The sequence below is a fragment of the Dreissena polymorpha genome, chromosome 12 (assembly GCF_020536995.1).
Source record: "Dreissena polymorpha isolate Duluth1 chromosome 12, UMN_Dpol_1.0, whole genome shotgun sequence".
Classification (NCBI taxonomy): domain Eukaryota; kingdom Metazoa; phylum Mollusca; class Bivalvia; order Myida; family Dreissenidae; genus Dreissena; species Dreissena polymorpha.
In genome coordinates this window covers 1,781,547-1,809,414 of record NC_068366.1, presented here as the reverse complement: position 1 = coordinate 1,809,414, position 27,868 = coordinate 1,781,547, and the positions used below count along the sequence as shown (strand labels likewise).

Below are 27,868 nucleotides of genomic sequence, written 5' to 3'. Positions count from 1 at the left end.
AGTTTTTTGCACTCGATAGCAGTTGTTTGTTTATTAAACACGCATTGCTAATTGGTAGTCGCCTGCTTCTTTTATGCATTTGACAGTTTGTCAAAAGTGTAAAAATATTGCCTTTGTATTAAATTGACTCGCGATTAATGTACTAATTGCTGAAAATATCAAAGACAAGTTTGGGGCTTTCATCAACTCATTAAGAAAATTAACGGTTTTATATCAATAACGATGCCTGAAATACAAACATTTTGATAGCCATTCCCTTCTTACATTTCTCCTTGATAAGACGTGCATAGATTATAGACAAGTAATCAGTTCAATTTAACCATCATGGCTTCCAAGCGTAAGTTCTTGATGTTGGAAGAACGCGTTGTGACATTAGTTTGGTAGTTAAAGGACACAATTGTAGACGAGTGGCTAGTGATCTTGGTGTAGGCAAAACTCAAATCCAGAACATTCTGAATTACATGTACATATACATGTATGTCAATAATTATTTATAAATGTATATGATTAATGAAATAAATAATAAAATCATAAGGGAATGGAAATAATAAAAACAAAACTGTGTTTTCAATCCTTTATTTATTATACATGCATAAGTATTTAAACATTTAAACAAAAGAGCACATACATAGATAAGGTACCTGCTAAAATACTACTAGCATATTTTGCAAAGTTTCAATCGACCCTGGGAATAAAGACCACCTGTGAACAAAGACCACAACGACCAAATCCCTTGAGTGGTCTTTATAGACAGGTTAGACTGTAAATGTGTGTTGATGAATATGCAAATATTTTAATTGCATGCTGAGCAATATTAAGAAAAATATCTATGGTATATGGCGTGCTAGCTATTTGTAAACAAATGAAGCTGACGTCATTTTAAACAGTTAACGCTTTGTCAAAATTATAGAATGTTTATCTTATTTTATTTCAAAATCGTATGTGTCTTTTTAAGTTAGTGTACCAATATGAAAGTATGATGAAAACAATTGCTACGCTTATGTTATATTGCAGTCATTTAAGATAAATACGTTATCTTTCCCGCACATGAATCTTATCTCGACCAATAAAATGCTTTTGGAAATATCACCCGGGAATAAATTATGATAAACCGTGACGTTGTTTGTTCAAATCTTCAACCCTTTATCAGCAGTTCGTCTCATCAAATCGCGGTAGACAATCAGTATCATGTGTCAAGGAGTAAATCATTGTTAGCACGCAGCACTTAAAGCAGGACATGTGTAGAGTCGACATGTAGCACTATAAGCAAGACATGTGTAGTGTCGATTAATGGATTAAGGTAAGATGATTGTTGTATTATAAGGTGCGAGTGATTGGCTTTAATGAGCTTCAAATAAAGTTTCAACAACATAAAAAATTTGTATTCATATGTGTGGCAGAATTCGTTAAGTTATCAGAATGTTGAATGAGATTTGTGAAGGCTCAATCAGTACAGTAAATGTATTGGTAAGTCAATTTATAAACTGAACTTTGGAATAACCTCTTTAAAGTTAATAAAGAAAAATAGTACACACTTATTAGCAATGCAAATTATTTCATTTAATATTGGCAGGTTCTCAAAGTCCGAACGTCGTGAAACAAAAAAAATCGGCATTTTAGGTGTTAAACATGTAAAAGTTTTCAAACAAATTATTTAATCATGTATTAATTTTGTAGGGTTTGTTTTTTATGTTTGTGTTTCGTCAAGTTCGTTTGTTGGTGATACATTGTTTGACAATTTTTGCTATATATTAATGCCTATGTGTTATAAAACGGTTACATTACTGCTAGTTCTTGAATGTTTTTATATGTTTAATTTTGTATTTTTATGTGTGTTAAGTTGCGTTATTTATATATTCGTGAATGACTTGCGACAACATGTCACCGTGTAGTAATTAATATAATGTCCGCCTAGTGACAATTAAGCTACCTATTTGGTACCCGCTCTTCTCAATATTTCATGTATGAACTCCAATCAGTGAAAATAACTTAATAAGCATTAGGCTTTCGATGTAATCGAGCTGAAATAAATAGGCTTAAACTTAAACAGGTAATGGTATTCGTCGATATGTTAATGGTTTCCGAAGTTAAAAAAAAATATACAAGGAATGTGTCTCATTTAAGTTGGAAATAAGTGATTCATTGTTTATGTTTTATATGCAAAGCAAACGAATACAAAGGATTAACAAAGAGTAATTTTTAAAGTCTGAATAAACGCTGTATTTGTCATAATACCGACTTCTGAAGTACTTAAATAATACTTTCATTACAACTAAAACCCGCTTTTAACATCGATTGGGAACTTCAGCCGTAGAGGACATAATGGAATATCGATAAACGTTGATAACACAGTATTGCTTTCAAGATGAGAAAACAAAAGCTACCGAAATAGTTTAATGTCAAGATAAGACGCAAATAGTTTCATTGCCTAATTACAAGTGTTCGCCGTACTCGGTCAGTCGGTATGGAAATCGTTCTTGAAATACTCAATTTATAACGAAAAGTATTTTCTTCCATGTTTCATTTATAATAAAAAAAAATTGCTAAGACCCGCGTCATGCGAAAATGGGTCGTATGCCATATGCAGTCAGCGTAGCTATAGCCCAGCATGCATCTCGCTATCTGGTAAGGAGATACCTAATGGGACCCCGAAACTTTGCTTGATTTATAACGGTCAGCGCCGCTCCTGACCATACTGCGCAATTGCACAGATTGGGCTTAGGCTACGCTAGACGACGCGCCATAACACCCATTTTTTGCATGGCAGGACTTTCAAAGAGTTATTTGAATTTGTTGATAGAACACTGCGTGTTCATCAAATTTTAAAATACCACACATTTTGATGGTGAAATAATATACTCATAACAAGCGATGTGAGGACACATATGATGCCATCTTCTGTAGTATTTTTTTAACATATACGTGTGGTTTGAATATACGTACACTTTATAACACACATTTCATGCGGTGATTATGCAACTATACGTGACACAAATCTACAATAATTCAAACCTTGTTTAATTTAGTTATTTAAAAACTTATTTTGTCTTACTTTATATCAAAGTCAGGATATTAAATGTTATTGTTTCTGATTGCCAAAATCGCCAATGGCGATTAAAGCTTTTATCTGGCGATTAAAATTGAAAATGCAAAAGGAAAGGGCGATTGTAAAAAACTAAAGGTATCAGTATCCCGTACTTTAAAAGATCACCATGTAACTACATCTACGCGTAATCGAAAAAATTCCCCATGGGTTAATGGTTAATACACTGATAAGAGATAGCATGGCGCACGTATTGAATTGTCAACCCTTATAACAAAGTCATGTGTGCTGACACAGATGCGTCACGAGACATTCTCCGGTAACTGTCTATTCGTAAAACTGCGGTGTTTACCATACGATCAGCTAACACTCTGGATCAGCAGACGATTTATTTCATAAATCAATCTCTGGGTTAATAGTCGCCATCTTTCGAACTACTTTCAAAAGTACAACAACAACAATAACAGTAGAAGACAATTTTAATTGCGAAAAGTTGAAAAATTGAGTACATGTGTCAGGGTTGTTGAGTGGAATAGTATTATTTTCAACTGTGTACGAGGCATGTGAACTGGTAGTGGAATAACCGAATTGTTGGTGGAAATGGAATTTAGAAATGGTAATGTAACGACTCGCCCCCTTAACGACTCGCCCCATAACGACTCGCCCCACTTTTTATAGCGACTCGCCCCACATGTATAACGACTCGCCCCACATATATAACGACTCGCCCTATCAAAATAAAATGTTATATATGGTAATATAAATGAAATCAATTCATAATATGAATTTAATGTTCGGCATTGTTTGATAACCATCGTTCAGCGGTTTTTTGCCTTATACCTGACCTTATATACGTCTATTGCAGGCATATTCTGAAAAGTAATAACAGAGACGTATTTTTTATTTCATGATTTTTTTTTTTACATCTTTGTTCAGTGACAATATTATCATAAAGCAAGACTATTGGATATCGGCACATTTGTCTCATGTCATACTTTCCTTTATATTTATAAAAAGAAGCAAAGGCTAAGATCATATCGACAATTAAAGATTCCCAGGTTAAATTACTCAAGAATTTAGGGATTATCGTTATAAAGGAGACCGATGAATTAACATTCAATAAATATTTTTTTTGCAATATTCAAAATACAAGTGTTTCATAGCTATGGTGCTTTTGACATAGTTCACTAACCATCAAGACTGAAATGATTCATGCACACAGGTAAAGTAAATAATTGGATTTGTGCAGAATGTTTATTTTTTACAAATTATTATTTAATTTAACCAATTTATTTTAGATAGATTGCACTGAAACTCATAGTCTAAAGCTTAGTAAGACACTTAAGCCAGTTTTCTGAGAAGAAACAATACTTGTTCAGAGTATAGCAGGCTCATGCGGACTGTGGTTTATTTATTTGGCCTCGGCCTTTAACCTGGGTCGCTTTGATTTCAGGTGTTTAGCCCCCATATCAACAAGGCTTTCTCGACCCTATATGTACTTATTCATATTGTTTAAAGATTTTGAGAACCCTCGCTCAGTGCCAGTGGGGATAAAACAGGGACCTTCTTATAGCTAGATGAATGCATCAAATATGCCAGCAACACTTTATAATCAATAACTTTATAATTGATGATTCTGTTCTTTTAACTACATTACTAATTTACCAAAACAATGTGATGTAACGTAACATAGATTAATACATAAATTAATTATGTATCCATATATAACATAAACATTATGTTATATTTAATTACAGATAGACATTAGGTTGATTTCTTGCATGTAGGAACTGGTTCAAATTGCCGGGTCAGTTTATCAAGAGAAAGTAAACATGACCTATCCCTGCACTCATTGTACAGTTCAATAAGTCAACATGGTGAAAGATCAAAGATAATTTATATCTTAAGTCTGTATGTTTAACGAGGCATTTATTTGATGGAGTGACCAACACTGTTGACATAAGGGATTTAGGGTGATGCTTTGTTTGCATTTAAGACTTTATATCACCATGTTTGATAAGCGTGTACAAACCTAAATATTAGTCTCTCAGTACAGTACATTAAGATAGTCAGTTAAGGAGACTTGGTTTGGGTTTCGAGGAGAACGGATCGGTAAAGATCCAATCATGTAGCTATCAGACTGTATTTGTATAACCAAAAATATTAAGTATGTTAGACATTAAATTGGACTAAAAACTGATACGTGGTGTTGTTGAATATTTTATCCTACATTATGCAGAGACATGCGTGACACGAGAAAATGGTAGTTAATGCAAATCTCGTCATCTTGGCAAAACGCGCATGACGAGATATCGAATGATATGCTACACACCGGTAATTAAAGAGTAATGAACATTGTTAGTAACTATGTGTCGTCCATGAACTATGAACGATTACGTGACAGTGAAACACATTTTTATGCTCCCAAAGGAGGGCATATAGTGATCGCACTGTCCGTCTGTCTATCCGTCACACTTTGCATTTAGGTTTCGAAAAAATGCTCATAACTTCTATGTCGCTTCAGATGTAACATTCATATTTGGTATGCATGTGTATATGGACAAGGCCTTCCCATACACACACAAATTTTGACCCCTTTGACCTTGAACTTAGGGTCGGCGTTTAGGTTTTGAAAAATGCTCATAACTTCTATCAAAGCGTTTATCGGGGGCGTATGTCATCCTACGGAGACAGCCTTTGTTTTTGCTACTGTCCTCTGCACAAACCATGATATATCTGCATATATGCATCCAACCAAATCAGTAAAACTATTTGTCACTTAATTACAGTAAACTTATTGCATGTTAACTTTTCAACAATATATATATATATATATATATATATATATATATATATATATATATATATATATAATTATATATAACAGATCTTAAAAAAAAAAAAACACATCAAACTTCAAATTGTTTTAGTAAATTATAGGCTTTAATTGGTATTGTGACATTGACAACACTCATGCATGCAACTATACGATTATACAACTATGGAACACATTATTCATGAGAAATTCCAATACATCAACATCAGGGCTTTTTTTCCTTCTTTAGGACACGCCGAAAAACGGCCCTTTCCCCTCGGATTTTTTTTCCCCCTCAGCTGGTTAATTTTCCCCCAGACTTCATTTTTTCCCCTTTAAAAAAAATGTGTTTTTTTAACTTTAAATACATAAGTTAACCTGATCCAGTGTAGAAAAAATAACATATTGCATAATTGAATTATCTGTTGCCTTGAATTTGTTTTAAAAACAGCAAAATATGTTAAATTGATAATTTAAGACTTTCCTTATTTTCCCCAAAATCCGGAATTTCGCGAAATTTTTTTCCCTCAAAAAAGGCCAGGCTCTTTCCCCTAAATCAGATAAAATCCCCTGAACATAACGTCTCAGATTTAAGGTAGATAATCTAGTGCTTTTTTGCTGCCATTTTTACTATTACACATTTTTTCATTTTATGTTATGTTGCATTGATCTTGTTTCTAAATTAACCAAGCAATCATGTTAAACTTTTGAAGAAAGATGTTGTCTGATAAATATTGAAAATATAATCACTACAACATGAACAAAATTCAGTTGAATACTGTGACCAAGGAAGATTTGCCAAAGAGCAATTCAGATCATGATTTAAATTAAATACAAGTAATATGAAAGTCTGCCTATTGGATCCCAGTTATGACTTATTTGTCAAATCTGCACATTAATTTGCCCTTGGCCATGTAGAATTGGGGACTAAATACCATCAAGTCATGTAAAAAGGAGCAGGGCATAGCATGCTGCTATTGGTCTCTTGAGCTTTCACATGAATTTTACGGGTAATTTTCATACAACAAATGATATTATACAGTGTAATGATAAAGCATTATGAGCACAAATTATATCTCTTACTAGTGGTGCAAAAATCAATTAAGTGTCACATTTCAAAAGAAATTTATATAAAAAGGTATTATTAATTGTTAAAACGTTATAAAAGGTTATTTCAATTCACTAAAGCATTTAATTACAAGAACAAGTGCATTTTATGTCCATTACAATACATGTAACAGTATTGGCATTGTATTTATCTGCATTTGATGTGCATTTAATACACTTAAAAATGCAGACCAGGCACACTTCTAACAGAAACAAATGTATTTTTTTCTGCATTTTTCCAGCATTAATACTCTTCAAGTGTATTTTTTATCATCCCAAATACACTTTACCAGGAAAAAGGTATGTTAAAATGCATTTTTAGTTTGTTTTAAGTATATTTTCAAATGCATTAAGACACTCTTTTGCAAAAAATGTTGAACAAAAACTTGAAAATATTTAATATACTAAAGTGAAGTAATAATTAAAGTTTTGTATGAGCATCAAAAACAGTGTCAAATTCATACCAGTGCCTATTTAGTAGCAGTAGGCCTTATATGGTCTACTTGTGGTAGAAATAATGCATTTTGTATAATACAACATACATAAATTAAAAAATATAGCTGCCCATACAGTTCAATACAATGTTCAATTAACTACACTATGCAAAGTTGAAATATGACATCAAGCTTGGAATAATCTTTTCAATAATGTATAATATGCTGTTTTAATTTATAAGTGAAATAGACACTTGCATATAAAAACTGATTTTACATCAAAACTAAATGTTTAATTTGATTTTTAGCTCCACTGGCCAAAGGTCCTGTGTCCATCGTGCGTCCGTGCATTAACTTTTCCTTTAAACATCTTCTCCTAAACTACTCGTCCAATTCTGATGAAATTTCTTAGGAATGTTCCTGGGGTGAACCTCTTTCAAATTTGTTCAAATTATGCCCCTGGGGTCAAATTTGACTCTGCCCCGGGGGTCACAAAATTGAAAACTTGCTTATATAAGGCCTATTTTGTGAAAACTTTCAAAATCTCCCGTCCATAACCATTGGGCCAAGGGCTATCAAATTTGGTATGTAGAGACATCTAATAGTCCTCTACCAAATTTGTTCAAATTATGCCCCTGGGGTCAAATTTGACCCTGCCCCAGGGGTCACAAAATTGAACATATGCTTATATAGGGTATATTTTGTGAAAACTTTACAAATCTTCTCGTCCATAACCATTGGGCCTAGGGCTACCAAATTTGGTATGTAGTGGCATCTTATAGTCCTCTACCAAGTTTTTTCAAATTATGCCCCTGGGATCAAGTTTGACCCTGCCCCGAGGGTCACAAAATTGAACATATGCTTATATAGTGCCTATTTTGTGAAAACTTCAAAAATCTTCTTGTCCATAACCATCCGGCCTAGGGCTATCAAATTTGGTATATAGTGACATCTAATAGTCCTCTACCAAATTTGTTCAAATTTAATCCCTAGGGTCAAATTTGACCCGGCCCCGGGGGTCACAAAATTGAACATATGCTTATATAATGCCTATTTTGTGAAAACTTTAAAAAAATTCTTGTCCATAACCATTAGGCCTAGGGCTACACAATTTGGTATGTAGTGACATTGTATAGTCCTCTACTTAGTTTGTTCAAATTATGCCCCAGGGGTCAAATTTGACCCTGCCCCGGGGGCCACAAAATCAATTATATGCTTATATAGTGCCTATTTTGTGAAAATTTTAAAACTCTTCTTGTCCTTAACCATAAGGCATAGGGCTACCAAATTTGGTATGTAGTGACATGTAATAGTTCTCTACCAAGTTTGTTTAAAAATTCTACTTTAAAGTAATCATGATAATTTAGATTATTTTCAGAATATTTAATGATGATAATGATACAATTATATATTACCTAAATGATAAAAATAAAACATGTAATGTTAATTTATGAAAAAAACGTTTTAATTTTATCAATATCATGGTAATTACAACTAGATACAGGCAATTAGATCACAAACGTGCATTAATTATATTATTGATCAACCCAGACATTTGTAGTGATTTATGGTCACTATTTTGATTAACGCTCTATACATGACCTGTCATAAAAGGTATTTTTTAACCAGTACTACAATCGGCAATGATAGTCTGAATTGCATACATATTCCACCGTCTAATATCGATTCGCTTCCTCAAACTGAACAAATATTTAATGTTTACATCGCGAAACGTAATGCATCTAGTTTCACTTTCGGTTTGGTTGGTTTTGTAAACACCGTAATTTCATCTTAAAAATTGGATGATAGGGTGATTAAATAATAATGGAAAAGTAAATCACTTGGATAATTGGTCAAAATGCAACACAAATGAACGTTAATAGTGCTCTTAATATCAAAGTTTCGGTAAAAAGTTTGGCGCTAGTTCAACGCGCATCGTATACAGCCTCATAACAATAGACTGACAACCTTTTGGGTAGTAAAGTAGTAATACAAGGCAATATGGCGACCGTTAGCCACGAGGCCTATCTTACGGAGGAATCCGAGATAGCCGATGTATCACGATTGATGCGTCACGAGACATTCTCCGGTAACTGTCTATTCGTAAAACTGCGGTGTTTACCATACGATGAGTTAAGAGTATGCGTATGGGGGCGGGGTTAAGTGCCGACTATGGATTATGATTGACGTCGATCAATTAAGTAAGCGTTTACGGAAGATAGGTCAACCGGTAATTGCAGATTTACCAAGTATGTAATAAAAAACGGTAATAAATACAGTTCACTGACACAAACCCTAACCTTAACCCATTATCATCACACCTTTTCCCTGTTAGTGATAGCAACTTATGAAATGTAAAAAGCAAAGGGCTAGCAATTGAATTTTTATGGCGCGTCAGTTGTGAAAATAATACCTTAAACAAAAATCGCGGTATCAATCATCATCATTATCATCATCAGCAGCACAACCACCACCACCACCACCAAAACCACCATCATCATCATCATCATCATCATCATCATCATCATCATCATCATCATCATCATCATCATCATCATCATCATCATCATCATCATCATCATCAACAACATCATCATCCTTGTAGTGGTTTTCGTCATCATCATGATCTTCGTCTAAATCATCATCATCATCGTCCACATAATCCAGTTATAATCATCAGTAGCTAACGAATCACTTAAAATCTAGTTTTAAATTTCCACCTTCTTCATCGCAGATTTTGATAAAAATGTAATTTGCAAGAAAAGCAAACAAATGTACACATTTAATTCAATCAGAATATTCATATAAAATATATAACCAAATAAATTTTGTCATGAACATTTTACTTCAGATATCAAATTTTGAAAGCAGGTGAGCGCCATTTAGAATTTGTCGTTAACTCATGGGGTATATGTCTAATGTTATATTAAGATAATGAATTAATATAAATATAATATAATGTACACGTGAACATTAAGATAAGATAAGTTATGTGTTTGTAAACGTATTCGACCATTTTCTTTTTTTGTATACGGGACGGTATTTAACATGTTCTCCAGTTTGTCATTACAATACATATTGTAGCTACAACTTACACACGGTACAATCGATACAAAAAACAACATCCTCCTTTTGAAACACAGTTAGTGTTAGCACATAGCAAGGCCGTAAATCACGCGCGCCACCTCTTATTTGAGATGCATTAATAAATGAGACAATGCTATTTCAGAGGTGGCGCTCAGGCCCGCATGTTTAGAAATTCAACGGATAATTTTACACAGTGATTAGGTTATTTAAGGTTTTTAATATAGTTCGCATTATTTTAAAAAATCGACCGATGTAGTGCGATTCAGCGATTATAAATTCATCCAAAGATGTACAAACACATACACTCACAACCTATTGGGAAACGTGAGGATCTTTATAAGTTGTGGCATGGAATAATTCGTAAAAGCAAATCGTTGTCTTTTGCCAAGGTGAGCAAATTCCCAGCCAATTAAATCGCTAATGACTGCAACGATTGCTTCGAACCTGTACAAGTAAATGCTTGCACAAAAACATCGGCTTCTATCCGAGCTAAAAAATAAATTTGCATTTTTCAAAAAGAGATGCAGCCAATGCAAAGGAGGTGGCGCTCAGACTAGGAGTCTGCGCCAATGCACATTAATAGCTATTTTAAAGTGAAATAGTGTATATTATTGTTTCTTTTATGTTTACAGTGCTTACAGTTTTTGTTAGTTTACCAAATTTAGCACATTTGAGTCGTGTGCGTTTTTAATTAGGAAAAATAGTGTTCTAATAATGTCTAGATGTATTTAAACGTTCGTCTTAGTAAGAATAGAACATTTAATATGTATTATACAAACAAATTAGCGGAAAATACCGGGCTATCTTCATCTGTTTGGAGCTGATAGTTGGAAAAACAAGATATATGAGCCCAATTAAGATGGGTTGACCTTGGCCTTTTACTTAATTAAGAATTTGGATTAAGGGGCACAAATCATCGTTTCAAGAAGACGTATTGTTTTATATTTATTTCGTGAATTATCATACTGTATACAAATAGTGATATGAATGAATTTTTTTGATAATATTGAACATTAAGGTATTTGTTTTATCGAATATTACATATTTTTGGTATATATCATACACTATGTTTTATTCATGTTGGTGGCTTCTTGATTACTATAAAATGTGTTTATGTTCTGTAATGATTTGGGCCTTCGTATATGCATTGACAACTAATCAAAATGTCAAATGTATGCCATGTGATGATGTTATTGCAATTCACATGTTAATTATCACATCCTACATTGTCGCCACCTCATATCATTAGCGCCATCTCCTTAGCATTGGCTCCATCTCTTTTGGAAAAATGGAAAATTATCTACTACGTCGACAAGAAGCCAATATGTCTGTTTATGCAACATCTAATGTATGTTGTACGCAATCGTATGCTGTCGTAAGCGATTTAATTGTGTGGAAATGTTCTCGGCACACAGGAAAAACTCCTCGTCATGCTTTTTAAAACTCCACCATGCCACAATTTATAAAGGTTCTCACGTTTTGAAATGGGTTGATAATGTGTGTTTCTGTACATTTTTTGAATGAATTAATCTTTGCTGAATTGCACTACATCGGCCGATTTAAAAAAAGCGATATATGTTGGAAAAAAAACATAAAAAACCTAATCACCATGTAAAATTATCAAACAAAATTCAAAACATCCGGGCTTGAACGCCACCTCGGAAATTGCATCGGCTCATTCATGCATCTCAAAAAAGAGGTGGCGTGCGTGATTAACGGCCGTGGTATAGACTTGCTTTGACAAACACGGAAACGACTTATTCACCGATTATTATTCAAGAAATTACCCTTTCAAGTTTAAATTTCCTTCGGAAAATACAACTTCACGAAAAATGAACGTTTACTATTGAACCACGCGCGTTTCGCTTTTAAATATGTTGGATACACCGTTATATTAAAAGTAAGTTTATTTTATATGTTTTAAATGTGCAATGTACATAGATTTTATCTGCATGTATCGATGAGCAAAAGGTCTTTTAACTTATAAGTGGATATGTGATCCATCACCCACTCATATTTTCAATAAAAAATTAGCAGCGCTTTATTGCTGTGCTTTTTCCCGATAAAGAATATAAGTTGTATTCGAATTAACGTTGCATCTGATATCTCGATGTTCATGAAAGTGAACTTTGTCGAGTGAAATTCGTAACAAGTAATCAAAAGAACCATATTTATTGCGAATATGTCACAAGCGGAAATTGTGTATTCAAATTTATTGAACTTCGTTATTTGCTTGAGCAACAGTCTTAGTTCAAAATAAATCCTATACATATTAACACTTTACCGTTCAACAATATTAACTAGTGAAATAACGCTGTTTTATACCTGCGTAATTATTATTATTGAAATGAAATGTTAACATGTATATATGGAGAAATGTTTCATTCGTATATAAAAAGTTTAGGTTTATACGGCTGAACACATTAGCCAATCGGCTGTTGTTCTAACCGTTGTCAGCTGGATTATTATTTATCGAGCCGATGTTTGTCCGTTATCTGTTTAATGATATGTTAGCATCAACTTAATGCATAAATAATAAAACAATAGAACAAACACAATAACAAGTCATACCATATTTAATTAAACGAGTTCAGGAATTGTGTTAGTAAGCGAGCCTTTGGCGAGCTTACTAACGAATTTCCTGGACGAGTTTAATAAATTATGATATAAAATGACAACGAGTGCCAGATCTTTTTTATCACAGGCTTTTAAATGAGCAAATTAAATAAATATGTACGCAGACATAATGCTACATCCCGAATGTTGTTTACATTTCGTGACGTCATTTGACGTTGCAGCGTCATCTCAGCAAAATAACAAAATTGGTCAATTGAATGAAAACTAATCCAATGAATTTGCTTAAAATGTATATTACACATGTGAACGATAAACATTTTCGTAATGATTATATTACATGGAAAACAGGATATGGCATGTGCTAAAATGATATTATTCACCATAAAAAACCTTTATAATTCAAACAATTTTGTCTTGAAAAACATGCATTTATAAGGACAATATATTGAAAGTAATTTTCTAACAGTATTCTATTTTTTCATGACAATGAAATTTTTCTTCACCATTTTGAGTATATCTATTGTTAATCACGCACTTTTTTAGACAACCCATTTGGGAGAATAGCCAGTCTTGAAACAAAATAAGATTGAATACAAAATCAAGTTAAATAAACAATATCAACTGCAGAATGAAAGAAACGTGTGTATATATAAATTATATCTGGACGATCCATTTTAAACTATTCCAGACAGTCTTGCTTGCATTTGAACAATCTGAGGTTGTATCAGTTCCCAATATAGCATGTTTAACGTCATTACGGATAAAGTGTTCAAGATATAGGAACTTTCATTCGTGGTCGTTTTGTATTGAATTTATTAAACTCGTGATCTAAATGAAGATAAAAACGAGGCTTGCCGATGCATCTTATGCGTTTTCTGGATGGTTTGAAGGATGAATATTCCTCCGTGAAATGGCCCACTGAAGATACTCTGAATTCCTCCTGTTACATGGAAATTTAAACGAGATTCATTCGACATGAGGGATGTAGACTGCTGTGTTGTGGGATTTAATGAGTAGTTCATATAGGTGTTTTCATTGGAATTCGAGTGCAGTATCTGTGAAATATTCCTATGCTGGATCGGATTTATGTGACTGTATTTATTGATAGAGGCAATGTTTCTATGATTCGAGATCTGCATGATTTGGTTTGGAGGAATGTTATTGTCATTTAATTTTTTAACAAGGTATTTCCTTGCACTGTGGTTGACAGTCGCTTGTCAGGATTCATGTCAGCCTGCTTCACCGTACGTTTCAACATAGAGGCAAGCTTGTTTACTCCGACTGGATTTCGTTTTGATCATTTTTCCTGGAGTGAAGGTAGGTAAACAGTTGTTATTGCATTATTAAAAGGATGATCAGCATTACAATAACTGTATGGTCTTTTGTCGGCATAAGTCTTGTAAACAGTAATAGTGCATCGATCAGGGTTTTGTGTATTAACCCACAAGTCTCAAATCCCTAGGGTTCTCACCAGAACGCGTCTTGTTTCTCTCTCGGTGAACTGCACATATTCACGGCCATGTTCGTCAGTTTACAGGGAAATGTCACCCCAACACATATCACGATTCTCTTGACAGCTTCGCAAACCAACATGTATGGTGTAATACTACTATAAAGTCTGAAGAAGTGTACCAGTGGTAGATACATTGAGCTGTTTCGAAGCCCATAATTGATTTAGATCGTCATCAGACAGCGGATCACTTTTTTAGGGAGATTGCCTTTACCGCTCCTTTTCAGTTGACGCTGTTTCATGGCTAAAGTTTCAATAACCTTCTTAAAAGTAGGACCCTGCGATATTGTCTGGCCAAAACCCTTTCTCCGAAACTGGCGATCGAAGCTGGGCACCATTCCTCTTATTACAGACGCCTCATAATCGTCGCCTTTCTGTTCCTTGACACTGACTAAAAATCGATGATGATAATTCTCCTTCGGGGATTTCGTGAATTTCGCGGAATTCATTTATTTCAGGTTCCGCAAAAAGGCTTTCAATATATTGAGGTCATTTACAGTTTTCGATAAAGTGTTTTTGTTGCTCTGTTGATGATAAAAATCATCAACATATAAGTCAGAAACGACCTGCTGGGCCATTGTCTCGGCATCCGATGCGTGCCAGTATTCGTCCCTGCGTTCGACAAAACGGTCAATCGTTCCCGTTCTATCTTTACCTCAAAGACTATGTCAATAATTTTAACCATGTAGAGTGTGGCGAATCCGCGGAAAATAATTTCTGTTCCGATCCATATCCTTGGCCATCAATCTGCACCTTGTCGGTGACAGATATGTAAAATGACGCCATGTTTGTTTTGATTATTTTGACTGCGCGTATAAATATCTTTTTAAGTTATTCGGCTAATTTGCGTAGTTATATAACTAGTGAAATAACACCCGTGTAATAAACACAATTGAGCATTAGGTTATTTTACTTCTGGAGCGTAAGTCATGTTATAAGGTATTTTAATGGAATTACGAATCTGTTTACCAAATGATCCATAGTCCATAGTTAGCGTTTACGATTTCTAGGTCGCGTTGTAAAATAGTCTACGTAGGTACACGAAAATCGGTTTAAGCTGTATACGTACTCCGTATCGCCATCGTCTGATTAAGATGACATGCTGTGAATATAACGATACATGCATATTATCACTAGTTTCGGTTAACATGGGAAACCATCGAATACAAGAGGTAGTTAATGTGTCATTATGTTGGTATGCATTTCATTTTAACATTCAGTAGTTTTAGGTGTTTATAGAACTTAGATTAACATCGCTTGTATTGCTATTTTATTAAAACTGTGGTTCAATTAGTTGTGATGCAATGAGGCAAACTATTTTCATAATAAATCTCTGGCCCATTGTGATGTTTGAAGCTCGCTCAAATAGGTTTAAAATCACACTGCTCTGAAATGAGCGTTCGAAGTAGGTTACCCAGATTTATAATCTAATTTATTAATGTGTTAATTGTGTGTTAATTTTTGTTGTCTAAAAATACTTTTCAAAATGGAACTTATGTTCGACAATAGGTACCTTGCAATAGGTAAACGACCACATGCTATACAACGGTTGTACTTCTGATGATGCATTTAAAGATTAACTGTGTGTATATGACAAACAGATATTTTCCAAGTATTATATTATATCGTCGGCTCCGTGCGAAAATGTCGTAACTAGAAAATCTTAACATTTCAGGAGGAGGAAAAAACTTCAGTACTTTTTTAAAAGCTGCTGAAATTTGGAAATATTTGTCAAATGGTCATCAATAGCATTACTTTACGTATTTTTATGTTGGAAACTGCTGTAATTTGCTTTGTCTTTAAATGTATCGAGATTTCTCAGGAACAATTAACACAATTCATACGAAACATTAAGATTCTCCAGATACGACATTTTTTAAGGGAGTATATATAAAGTTTTCTCTCGAGATATGTAATTATCCTTGCTACTTGAATACGTATTTCCATATATCTATACCTTTATGTTGATATCTGTCAGATTGAATCGTAGATGTATAAAAATACAAACAATCACATTCTTAACCGTTATTTTATATTATTTGATGTCAACATACTCATCACACTGACTGGGAAATCGTTACTGCACAAATGAACATTTTTTGTGTGATAAATTAAATCGTCATAGAAATAAAAGAAAACATGTTAATGATATTTATCTTTAGAAGTGTTTATAGTAATATTTATAAAAAAAGCTTTCCGACTATGAGATAAAACATTTTAAAAACATGTCCATCTTTTCTCGGTACAATGTTACAATGTGACATTTAACGTAACACATCATGGCAACTCCTAATTTAACAACGTACTTCTTGTTTTTTAAGTCACATGTCCATACTATTCACTAAGAAACTCTGATACCTATCATGGTGTTGTATATTTATGGACCGCTCATGTTAAATTAAGCGGCAATAGTCATTCGAGTGCGTGACTGGTAAAAAAAATCGACGGAAGAAAAAGTTACCGTTATAAATCATATAATTCAAAATGAACTTTTAATAAAAGCATGCGAATGCTATCGCGTAACAGTCATACATGCATGTCTACAACATTAACTTGTAGACTATCGTCAAATTAAGTAACGCACAAGGATATATTTGGACATTATCTAAAGTCGCCACAACGTAACTTTACAGAATTTGTGACCAATTATCTGCGCTAAAAAGCAGTATGAATAACAAGTAACAACAGCTATTTCAAAATCGTGTTACAACACTCTGTTTATAGAGGTCTAAACTAGAGTGAAAATATTAAGCGATAAAATGGAAAACTGTACTTATTAATTCAAAACTTTTAATAAGCAAAATTAGTACCATTTATTCGTTTTGCAGAAAGTGATAACAAAAACAATTTCATAACATGAACTGCTTCTATAAAAAAAGTATCTAGATCATAGGAAAATCTATAAAATCCATCGAAAACATTTTTTTTTCAATTTTTGCGCAATCACAAAATACTGTATAGCGTAAAAATAGTTATGTTTAAAAATGAACATTTTGGCCATTTTTCAGTCACATGTCATTTATTGAATTTGTAAGAGCAACATAGCTTGTTCGTTTTTATTCGTGGGATCAGTGTGTCCCCTGTGATATGAAAATCAAAACCAAAACGTTAAAACGATATGCACTTCCACTTCTATCTTCCATGTCTTTATCGAAACTTAGTTTCAACCACACTATTTTATTGTATTTCTATCGAAATATACATTTATGCATGATAAACAAACACTCCAAAATACGTTTTTAACACATAGTTTACTGCTAAAAAACACCACGTCCGACATGTCCTTAGAGAGTTTAGATAAAACTATTGTGTTTTGTGACAGAAATGACGTCACACGATGCGCTACGTAATATATTTCGTAATATAAAATTTTTCTATTTTTGGTGCGTGTAATGTGACGTCATTAAATGGGTCGAAGTAGTCCGGCTAGTATGGTATTACGGAATTGGAAACAATGAGTAGCGTAATACGGGATTTTTTATTTCAACGATTGATACAACCTGTATTTTGTTAAAAGCAACAATGAGGTCAATGTGTTCACTACATAATACAATCAGATCAATTTGTTCGCTGCATAATGCAACAAACAGGTCAATGTTTTCACTGCATTACGCAACAAACAGTTCAATGTGTTCGCTGCATATTGCAACAAACAGGACAATGTGTTCGCTGCATAATACAACTAAATTAGGTCAATGTTTTTGCTGCATAATACAACTTAATCAGGTCAATGTGTTTGCTGCATATTGCAACAATCAGGTTAATGTGTTCAATGTATACAACAACTAAATCAGTTTAATGTGTTTGGTGCATAATACAACAATCAGATCAAATTGTTTTCGCTGCATAATGCAACGTTCATGTCTATGTGTTTGTTGCATAATGCAACAATCAGGTCAATGTGTTTGCTGAATAATGCAACAAACAGGTCAATGTGTTCACTGCAAAATACAACAATCAGGTCAATGTGTTAACTGCATAATGCATCAAACAGGTCAATGTGTTCACTGCATAATACAACAATTAGGGCAATGCGTTGTTTTTTATTAAACAACTAAATCACTTAAATGTGAATGCTGCATAATTAAACACTCACTTCAATGTGTTTGAATCAAAATGCAACTAAATCAGATCAATGTATTTGCTGCATAATACTTCTAAATCAGGTCAATGTGGTCATTGCATAACACAACTAAATCAGGTGAATGTGTTTGCTTCATATTGCAACACTCAGGTAAATGCGTTGGCTGCAAAATGCAACGAAATGAGGTCAATATGTTTGCTAGATAATACAAAATCAGATAAATGTGTTCGCTGCGTAATACAATAAGGTTAATGTCATGGCTGAATAATACAAAAACCAGGTTAATGTGTTATCTGTATAATGCAACACTGAGGTAAATGTGCTTCCTGCTTTATACAACAATCAGGTAAGTGCGTTCTCTGCATAATAAAACTTAATCATTGCCATTCATACCTTGACAAATAAATTAGTTTTTACAATGATGTATGCATTTGATTATTCGTTCATTTGCTCTTCTTATTGATATCCGAGTTTTTCAAATTGCAGCGTTTTATCTTCCTCTCATATATTGTTTAAGTGCTAGAAGGTAACAACATTGCAATACATAGACCTATTTTTTGTAAAATAATACATGTCATTTACCCACAATTTATTTCATTACATTTCTATTTGATTTATTGTTTTTTAATAACACAAAAAATACGTCTGGGGCAGTGAGGCAAAACTTCCGTGTCATACAAATATAAACGATTAATAGGAAACATCCTTAAGGGTATGGCGATTTAAAAAAAGTGCTATGTTGCAGATAATATTATAACATGCATATTGCCTTTCTAAGATTTGCTTGTCAGCATGATCGTGGCAGTCCAACTAGTATTTTCCGGTCAAAATTAGCAATGTTTGTATGAATCCGGAGCGAAATATACATAGGACAATTTGGTAGTGACTATTTGATATATCTGTTAAGTTGTTAACTCTTATCGTGTTTAATTTGGTTGTTATTGTATCTATGAACTATGATGTTCATAATAGCAATACTTAACTATCGGTCCTTCATAGTCAACATTTAAGTATGCCCTTTCATTTATCAGATCTGCTTGCCGCTCCTCACAAGTAGTTATTTCCGTTGATCTTGATTGTGACACCAAATTGTATGTGGTACTTACAGTAATATATTAAATAGTAGACCGAATCCGAAAATATTGTGTATGCTCCGGAATTGACTGACTGACAGGTATATAATGATTGACTCATCCTTCCATCTCTACATGGGAAACACAAAATGGCACATTCCATAGAATATCAATTATTCTAACCTTATTAAGGTTAATCACTCTAACCTTACCTCATGTTGCTATTGACGCTGACCTACATTTTGCTCAGACTAATGCAGAGTCCAATCTCTTGTTTAACCCTTTTTAACTTAGATACATATTTGTACACATTTGTAGTCTCTTACACAATACTATTAAATTAAATTCCTATTTAACAAGATGCAAGTTGTAAATGCCTCATTTTCAACCCTTAGATAATATAAGCAGCGAACAGCATAAAAACCTGAACAGTCTGCGAGTTACTCGCAGGGTTAGAGTTAGAACGGTATTTTAGAACTTTTCTTTTTTCGTCAATCTGGTTGACCGCCCCTTTAAGGCTAGTGACTAATTACTGACTTTACAATACTGATCTATACATCGTATCTTAAAATCTGTTTCTTGTGCAAAGTATGCTGTCTCATCATGTGTTTTTAAAAGTCCTTTTTTAGACAGAATTTCACTACCAACACCCTACCAGATCACATGGAAATATGTATAATAGGTGCCCAATATACATAATTATGTATCCTTATCAAGACATGGCAGTGGGGAAAGATTCGTGCCTAATATCATTCAACATGTATTTCTATGAAGTTAGTCAAGAGCCACTTATTCAGAAAACGGATGCAATTTTTATTAATTGCTATTTCCAGCCATCCACTATTTAAGTACTCACAGTCAAACTCAACAAGGGTGTGTGTTGACTTTCTTGTTTTACTGTAGCTGTCTTATCCAGGGGTTTTGATCTAGATTCAATTCCATACTTGTAATGATTGTATACAGCGAGAAAATTGATGGCAGATATAATTGCGCACATGTTCATGTTTTTTGTATGTTCATGCTATTTAATTGCATCTTCCTCCCATGTCGACATTCACGCAAACAATCTGCCGTCCATGTAAACTTAAGTAGATTTTACGCAAACAATTGAAGGCCACTATTTACTGTACATGAAATATTAATGCTAGACATTGTTAAATCTATAAAAAACATTTTTGTAGGCAATTTTGTTATGCTCTCTTTCAAAAACACTTTTAATAATTTAACATTCAGACTGGAGGAGGATGAATGGTAGATTGTTCTCAAGTGGTTCAATACAGAGTCATGAATGCATACTTCAACCACTAGTTAATAACTAGAAGTGTTCTCCTCAACAAGGAAGATTTTATTCATAATGAGAAATGTTTAATTGAAACATAAATTGATTTTTGAAAGACACACTCAACTTAACAATACCATCAGTGTGATTATATACTTGGAAAAAGTATTTTGAAAATGAAAACCCACCAATGGTTAAAGAGGTTTGTTTTTAGAACATTAAGTTCGTACACTTATTATACAATTTTAAGCAAGCTCCACAAGACACTTAGCAAATTATTTGTAATATGACTGACATATATAGTTTAATCATATAGAATACATACATGTGCTATGTTATCTCTTTGATCATCTATGGCAGTATAGTGCTTGCATATTTCTTCATATTAATTTTTTATCATTTGTTTTCAATGGTTTTTATACCTGAATATAGGCAATAATTTCCTTTTGCCTTATTAAAATGGCATGAGCTAACATTTTGGTTCAAATTGCAGTATAAAGTGGATTCTAACAAGTTTACAATTCCACTGCAATTTGCAGAATCATTTTTAACTTTGCTTCAATTAATTATCATTCTTCCACCACCCGTACCTATTTTATGTAGACATATTTTGAAATTAAAGGTTATTGTGCGACAAATCATATGGTTATACTGCAAAACATTATGGAGTTATTCTGCTATCAAAACCTGTAAATGTTGTAGGGCTATTTTCCTTCTTTGCGTGTGGCCTGGGTCAGTCATCTCACAGTTTTGATACAAGCATTTCAAAAATCTAATATATCCACACTCTTTTACAAAACCAGCCTTTGTAAGTTGTTTGACATTTAACAGACATTTTATATTCAAAAGTACAATTCATCCGTCTGTCTGTCAAAAACATTTTAGAGCTATATCTCAGAAACTATTTAAGTTTTTAACATGAAACTTCATAAGGGTATATATATAAATGAGGAGAAGGGGGATATCCATTCAACGAATTTGCTTGATGTTAAGAAATTACAAGTATGAAATTGGTGAAACCAGTGTTGTAACGTTTGTTCGGCTAAAAAAACACACCAGTGCATAATGTATAGTAAATTGTATAGTAAAACTTGAGATCCTTTGTTTAAAAAGTCAGCATGGGGATCTAGATTTGTTTGAAGATATCACAGTAAGATTTAATCATGCACTTTTACATCGGAAATACCTTGAATCAGAAAGATCATGTGACGAAAGTGAAAACACTTGAGTAATGTAGTACTGACAGAGAGCGAGGCAAGGACAGCAATTTGGAGTAGATTTTCGTATTCTTATCCGTTTATATGTGTAAATTTTTTTCTTTAAAGCTTGAATAATTTCCTTTCAATTTCCTTTAAAATAGATTAAATTGCATTTTCATGAAATGCATTTAAATGTCAAATATTGTTAATATGTATGATTTATAGGGAATCCTTTGCGCATGTGACATGGCACAATTGTTATTGACAAAGGTTAAAAACTTGGAAAAATAATATGGCTTACATTTCTCACACGAGAACTAAAATTCAATGTATAACTAATGTGTCTAGCCACACAACAGAAATCACACAGACAAACATTTTGATGTTTGTCAAAAGTATTGACTATGGATCATTGAAGATACAGTTAAACCTGTCAGAATTTAGTTGCTCATATGATGTATGATTTAATTTTTCGAAAGCAAAAGTGTCCAGCCAATGAAAATATTTTACTATACCTATGCATAAAAATCATCATTTTACAATTTCTACAAGTATGTGAATATTGTTTGTAAAATTTTGAAGATTTTGGGACTAAATTTCTCACAATTTTGCAATTTGTGGGTTTTTTTTCCAAATAAATTGAGCGTCCTACATTTACTTCAAAAAAAGGAAAGCGAGCCCTACGTTGTCATGGTAATTCAAGAATTCCCAGATGTTCAGATCAGTAAAATGGGCCTCCTTAAATATGTGATATAGGAGACGTTTAACAAACATATCATTTCTGCATTCGGCCCAGTGATACCACATTTAAGTAGTAAAATGTTCATACATAAATTACCAAACCTGTTTACTTGGTATACATTTTGCATGATTAGTTTAATATTTTTATTGAATGTAATTTCCTCAAATAATCTTAATGAACCTGACAAAAGTTTTTATAATTTAAGTGTGTTGTCGTCATGAAAACAAATGTATGAAAAATGGCATATTATGTATTCAATCATGTTAGATTTAAAATTATATATAGCTTACGTTGTTTTTTAAGGTAATAACCAACGGTTTGTTATTCTGATGCTTGTATTTAATTCCTATTCATCGGAACTCCAAACCGTTGGTGATTACCTCACGAAGACAATTATAAATTCGCTTCTAATTAACTCATGTCCATTTTGTCTGGGTAAATCAACAAAACATGCAAAGTTTAATACTTTCATGCCATCACAGTCGGGACCTACAATGATTTCATTACAGTTCATGACACCGACAGCAAAGTAGAGCAAAGTTACAGTACAGATCTAATAAAGCAAACTCCGATTTTCGGAATGCACTCCTCTTTTTAGCTCATCTATTTAAAAAAAAAATAATGAGCTATTGTCATCACCTTGGCGTCGGCGTTGGTGTTGGCGTCGGCGTTGGCGTCGGCGTCCGGTTAAGTTTTGCGTTTAGGTCCACTTTTCGCAGAAAGTATCAATGCTAGTGCATTCAAACTTGGTACACTTACTTACTATCATGTGGGGACTGGGTAGGCAAAGTAAGTTAACTCTGGCGTGCATTTTGACAGAATTATCTGCCCTTTTTATACTTAGAAAATTTTGGTTAAGTTTTGTGTTTAGGTCCATTTTATTCATTAAGTATCAAAGCTATTGCTTTCATACTTGCAACACTTACTAACTTTCATAAGGGGACTGTGCAGGCAAAGTTATGTAACTCTGAATGGCATTTTGACAGAATTATGTGCCCTTTTTATACTTAGAAAATTGAAAATTTGGTTTAGTTTTGTGTTTAGGTCCACTTTATTCCTACAGTATCAAAGTTATTGCTTTCATACTTGCAACACTTATTAAGTATAATAAGGGGACTGTGCAGGCAAAGTTATGTAACTCTGACTGGCATTTGGACGGAATTATGGGCCCTTTATACTTAGAAAATTTGGTTAAGTTTTGTGTTTTGGTCCACTTTACCCCTAAAGTATCAAAGATATTGCTTTCATACTTGGAACACTCGCAAACTATCATAAGGGACAGTAAAAGGACAAGTTGCATAACTCTGGTTGTCATTTTTACGGAATTATGGCCCGTTTTTGACTAAGTAACTTTGAATATATGGTTAAATCGTATGGTGTTACGATCCACTTTACTTCTAAAGTACCAAGGCTATTGCTTTCAAACTTCAAATACTTTCATGCTATCATGAGGTTACTGTACCTGGCAAGTTGAATTTTACCTTGACCTTTGAATGACCTTGACTGTCAAGGTCAAATTATCAAATTTTGCTAAAATTGCCATAACTTCTTTATATATTATTATATATGATTGATACTTTGACAAAACTACTCTTACCTGACAAACCGCAATAGACTCCACCCTAACCTCCCCCGTGCCTCCCCCCTCCCCCCTCCCCCCGATTTCCCCCCTCCTTAATTTGTTTTAAGATCATCTCACAAATGACCACCACACCCTCACACTATACCCCCCCACCCCACCCCCCCCCAATTTTTTTTTGAAAAGGTTAACAAACACAAATATTAATTGTTATTATTTTATTTTGAAATACCGTCCAACCATCGCACCCAAGAATCCCCCCCCCGATTTTTTTTTTCATTTTTTCCCGCATTTTTGGAAGATGATGTAATAAATGTTCACACCCCCACACTATACACCCCTCTTCACTCCACCCTCCCTCCTTTGTGATTGAAATTGAGAGTCCCTTCACCTTTAAAAAGAAAATAGATGAGCGGTTTGCACCCGCAAGGCGATGCTCTTGTTTCAATCTCGTTCCAACAACATACTTACTTGAGAGAACGACCTACTAACTCAAACTCGAGGGAACAGTTAGCTAAGTCGAGTGAAAGATATAGATAAAAACAGGAGTGCACAACTAAATGAAAGAGGCGTACAATAAAAAAATAGCGGTGCAGTAAATATATTAGAGGTGCATTAAACAAAAGAAGAGAGCATTTTAACTATCGCAAGGGAACGACTTACTAACTCGTGGGAACGAGTAAGCTATGTTGTGGGACAACTTACTGAGTTAAGGGAACGATCGAGATAAAAAAAGAGTGCAAAACTAAATAAAATAGGAGTGCAACGAAACAAAGAGCGGTGCAGTAAAGTGTTTAATGCACTCTCTTTTATTTAATGCACTACTCTTTTTTTCATTGCACTCTTCATTTATTTAGTTTTGCACTACTCTTTTTTGTATCTCGTTCTCTCGACTTAATAAATCATTCCCACGACATAGTTAACTCGTTCCCTCTAGTTAGTATGTCGCGGGAACGAGATAGAAAACAGAGGAGTGCAGTTTATAAAAAAAAGGAGTAAATGTCATCTCTTTGCTACTGTACATCTAAATATGAATGCAAACATGACTGTATAAATTTAGTTTATTCTCAATCATTTAATATTAACTAGTTATATTTGTTTCACAATACATTTAAGCATATTAATATATTTAACTTTGCTTTGAATAATTGTTCATTGTTTTTTTTCATTCTGCCTCATCTAACCATGTTAAGGATGGCCCCCACCATTTTTATTGTCATATGGGCTGGGATGGTCATGGAAGGATGGAAGTGTAAGATTTTGAAGGGACTTGTTCACATATTTTGTGAGAAGGTTGACTGACATAAGTCAGTGATATAACTAAAAGAAATTAATACAGCAACAAATTTAAATTAAACAAAAACAGACATATACCGGTAACTACAAATTATACAGATATATAGCAGTACATATTGTATGGTATCGTAATATGCTTTTACTGTTTTTTTAATCTGTATATTATTTTAAGTAGGCATGTTTTAATAGACATGCGTATCTTTGTTTAATATTTATTTTATGTCATTTCATAAACTGTATTATTTCCGTTTCAAACCGAGATCGTATGATTTTGTCAAATATTTATGAATTTATATAAAACGTGTAAAAACTTAATATACATATAATTCAATATAAATTAAAATAAAAGTTAAGAAGGACATGTGTCGAAAAATGCGAAATAAGCCTGATATTCTGAATTCGACAATGTCTGTATAGTCGAGTTCGCCAGCATGTATATCATGCATGTACGATGTGAATCTAAATTTTGTTTTACGGATCATTTTAATTTCCTGCAACAATATATATTCATACGACACACGAACACTAACTCCGAACCTAATAAAAAGATGAATTCTTCAGTTATTGTAGGAAAATATGTACGAAATATATTCGTCACAATCGGCTCAGGGCGCTAATTTGTCTTCGCTTCATTTTATGAAATTCGTCTTCAATGTATATTTGTTCTTGCCTATTTTGCGTTATTGTAACATATTTTAATCAATACATTTAAGAAATAATCGACGGGTAACCGTTGGTTATTGCGGTAATAACCAACGGTATGGAGTTCCGATGCGTAGGAATTAAACCACGATGGCGTAGCCCGAGTGGTTTGATAACAAGCATCGGAACGACGATTCTAACACGATTTCATTTATAAGTTACCCGCGATTTAAAGGTTATAAATGAGAATTATCTTAACCGAACGTCCTCCATCTATCCGCGAAAACGCGACGTCACCACAACAATGAAAATCAAATGACGTCGTTCTTCTTCATAAACAGTGCACGGACAATCAAAAATGACGTCATACTAACAATCGTTGGTATATCGAGGTAATAACCCACGGTAGGATTCCTTCTTTGTATATAGAAAACAAGTCGCGTGCCGTGGTAGAATACACTTTAACACATACAAAAATCGTATAGTCTTGCTTTAATAATATTTGTTAAAATAAATTGCGAACTTTTTAACCAATTTATGTTATATTGTTTCATCTAAATCTGTAAAGAAAATGACACTAACACAGGGCATCAACAAGAACGATCAAGACCGTGTCCTAAATATTGCTCAATCTGTGTCAGTTTGCAACATGTATGGGGAAAAATTGTTGCCTTGTTTTACTGATGATGGATTTGAATACAGAACATGAATATATCTTTAAACATTTTCTATAAAATATGTGTTCGTCATTATCAGTAAACAAATTGACTGCATAATGTTACATAAAAATTCTGCCAGGAGAAAAAAGTCAGTTGAGGAAACCACGAAATCATGCGAGAATTTCTAGCTGCTGATCTACTCTGGAATGTATGGGTTTAGTTTTAACCTACGCCTTATATATTTTAATTTGAGTAAAGATTGATATTATTCAAATAAAAGTTGGTTTGCTATATTCTCAAATCTTTTTTTCTAAAAATAAGGGATGTAGTTGACACTTGTTCGTAATTTCATTTCATCGTTCCTCAAAAGGTTCTAACTTTGTTGCTCTGGTCTCTTCCCTACCATTGAGTAATTAAATGGTAATTGAAATGAATGCGTTTTAGTTTCCTTTTATAATTGTTTAATTTGAGTTGCAATGCTATGAGGTTAAATTTTATTGACACTTATATGTATCATGAATATTGCTGGGCCAAGTGTGAGGTTGACCGTTCCAAGGCGGTTACCCAAGCTTTATTATTATATATGTTTATGTTGTTTTGTTTTGTGCTGTGTTGTACTATTTGGCAATTGGTCACTTGCCTTAAATTAATGACCAACTAATTGCATGTCACTAACATGCAATACTGCTCCAGCACCTTGAGTTTCACTTCTTTATTTTCAATGAAAAATTTAAAGATATGT

General features: G+C 33.5%; 1 protein-coding gene across 1 annotated transcript in view; it reads left to right on the top strand.

Moving 5' to 3' along the window:
* The first annotated feature begins 1,067 nt into the window (after positions 1-1,067).
* LOC127853770 (uncharacterized) overlaps positions 1,068-27,868 on the top strand; it is a 66,212-nt gene continuing 39,411 nt past the window's right edge. The window contains exon 1 of the mRNA XM_052388537.1: positions 1,068-1,300. The gene's annotated coding sequence lies outside the window, so the exon portion shown is untranslated. The remainder of the gene's footprint in view (positions 1,301-27,868) is intronic.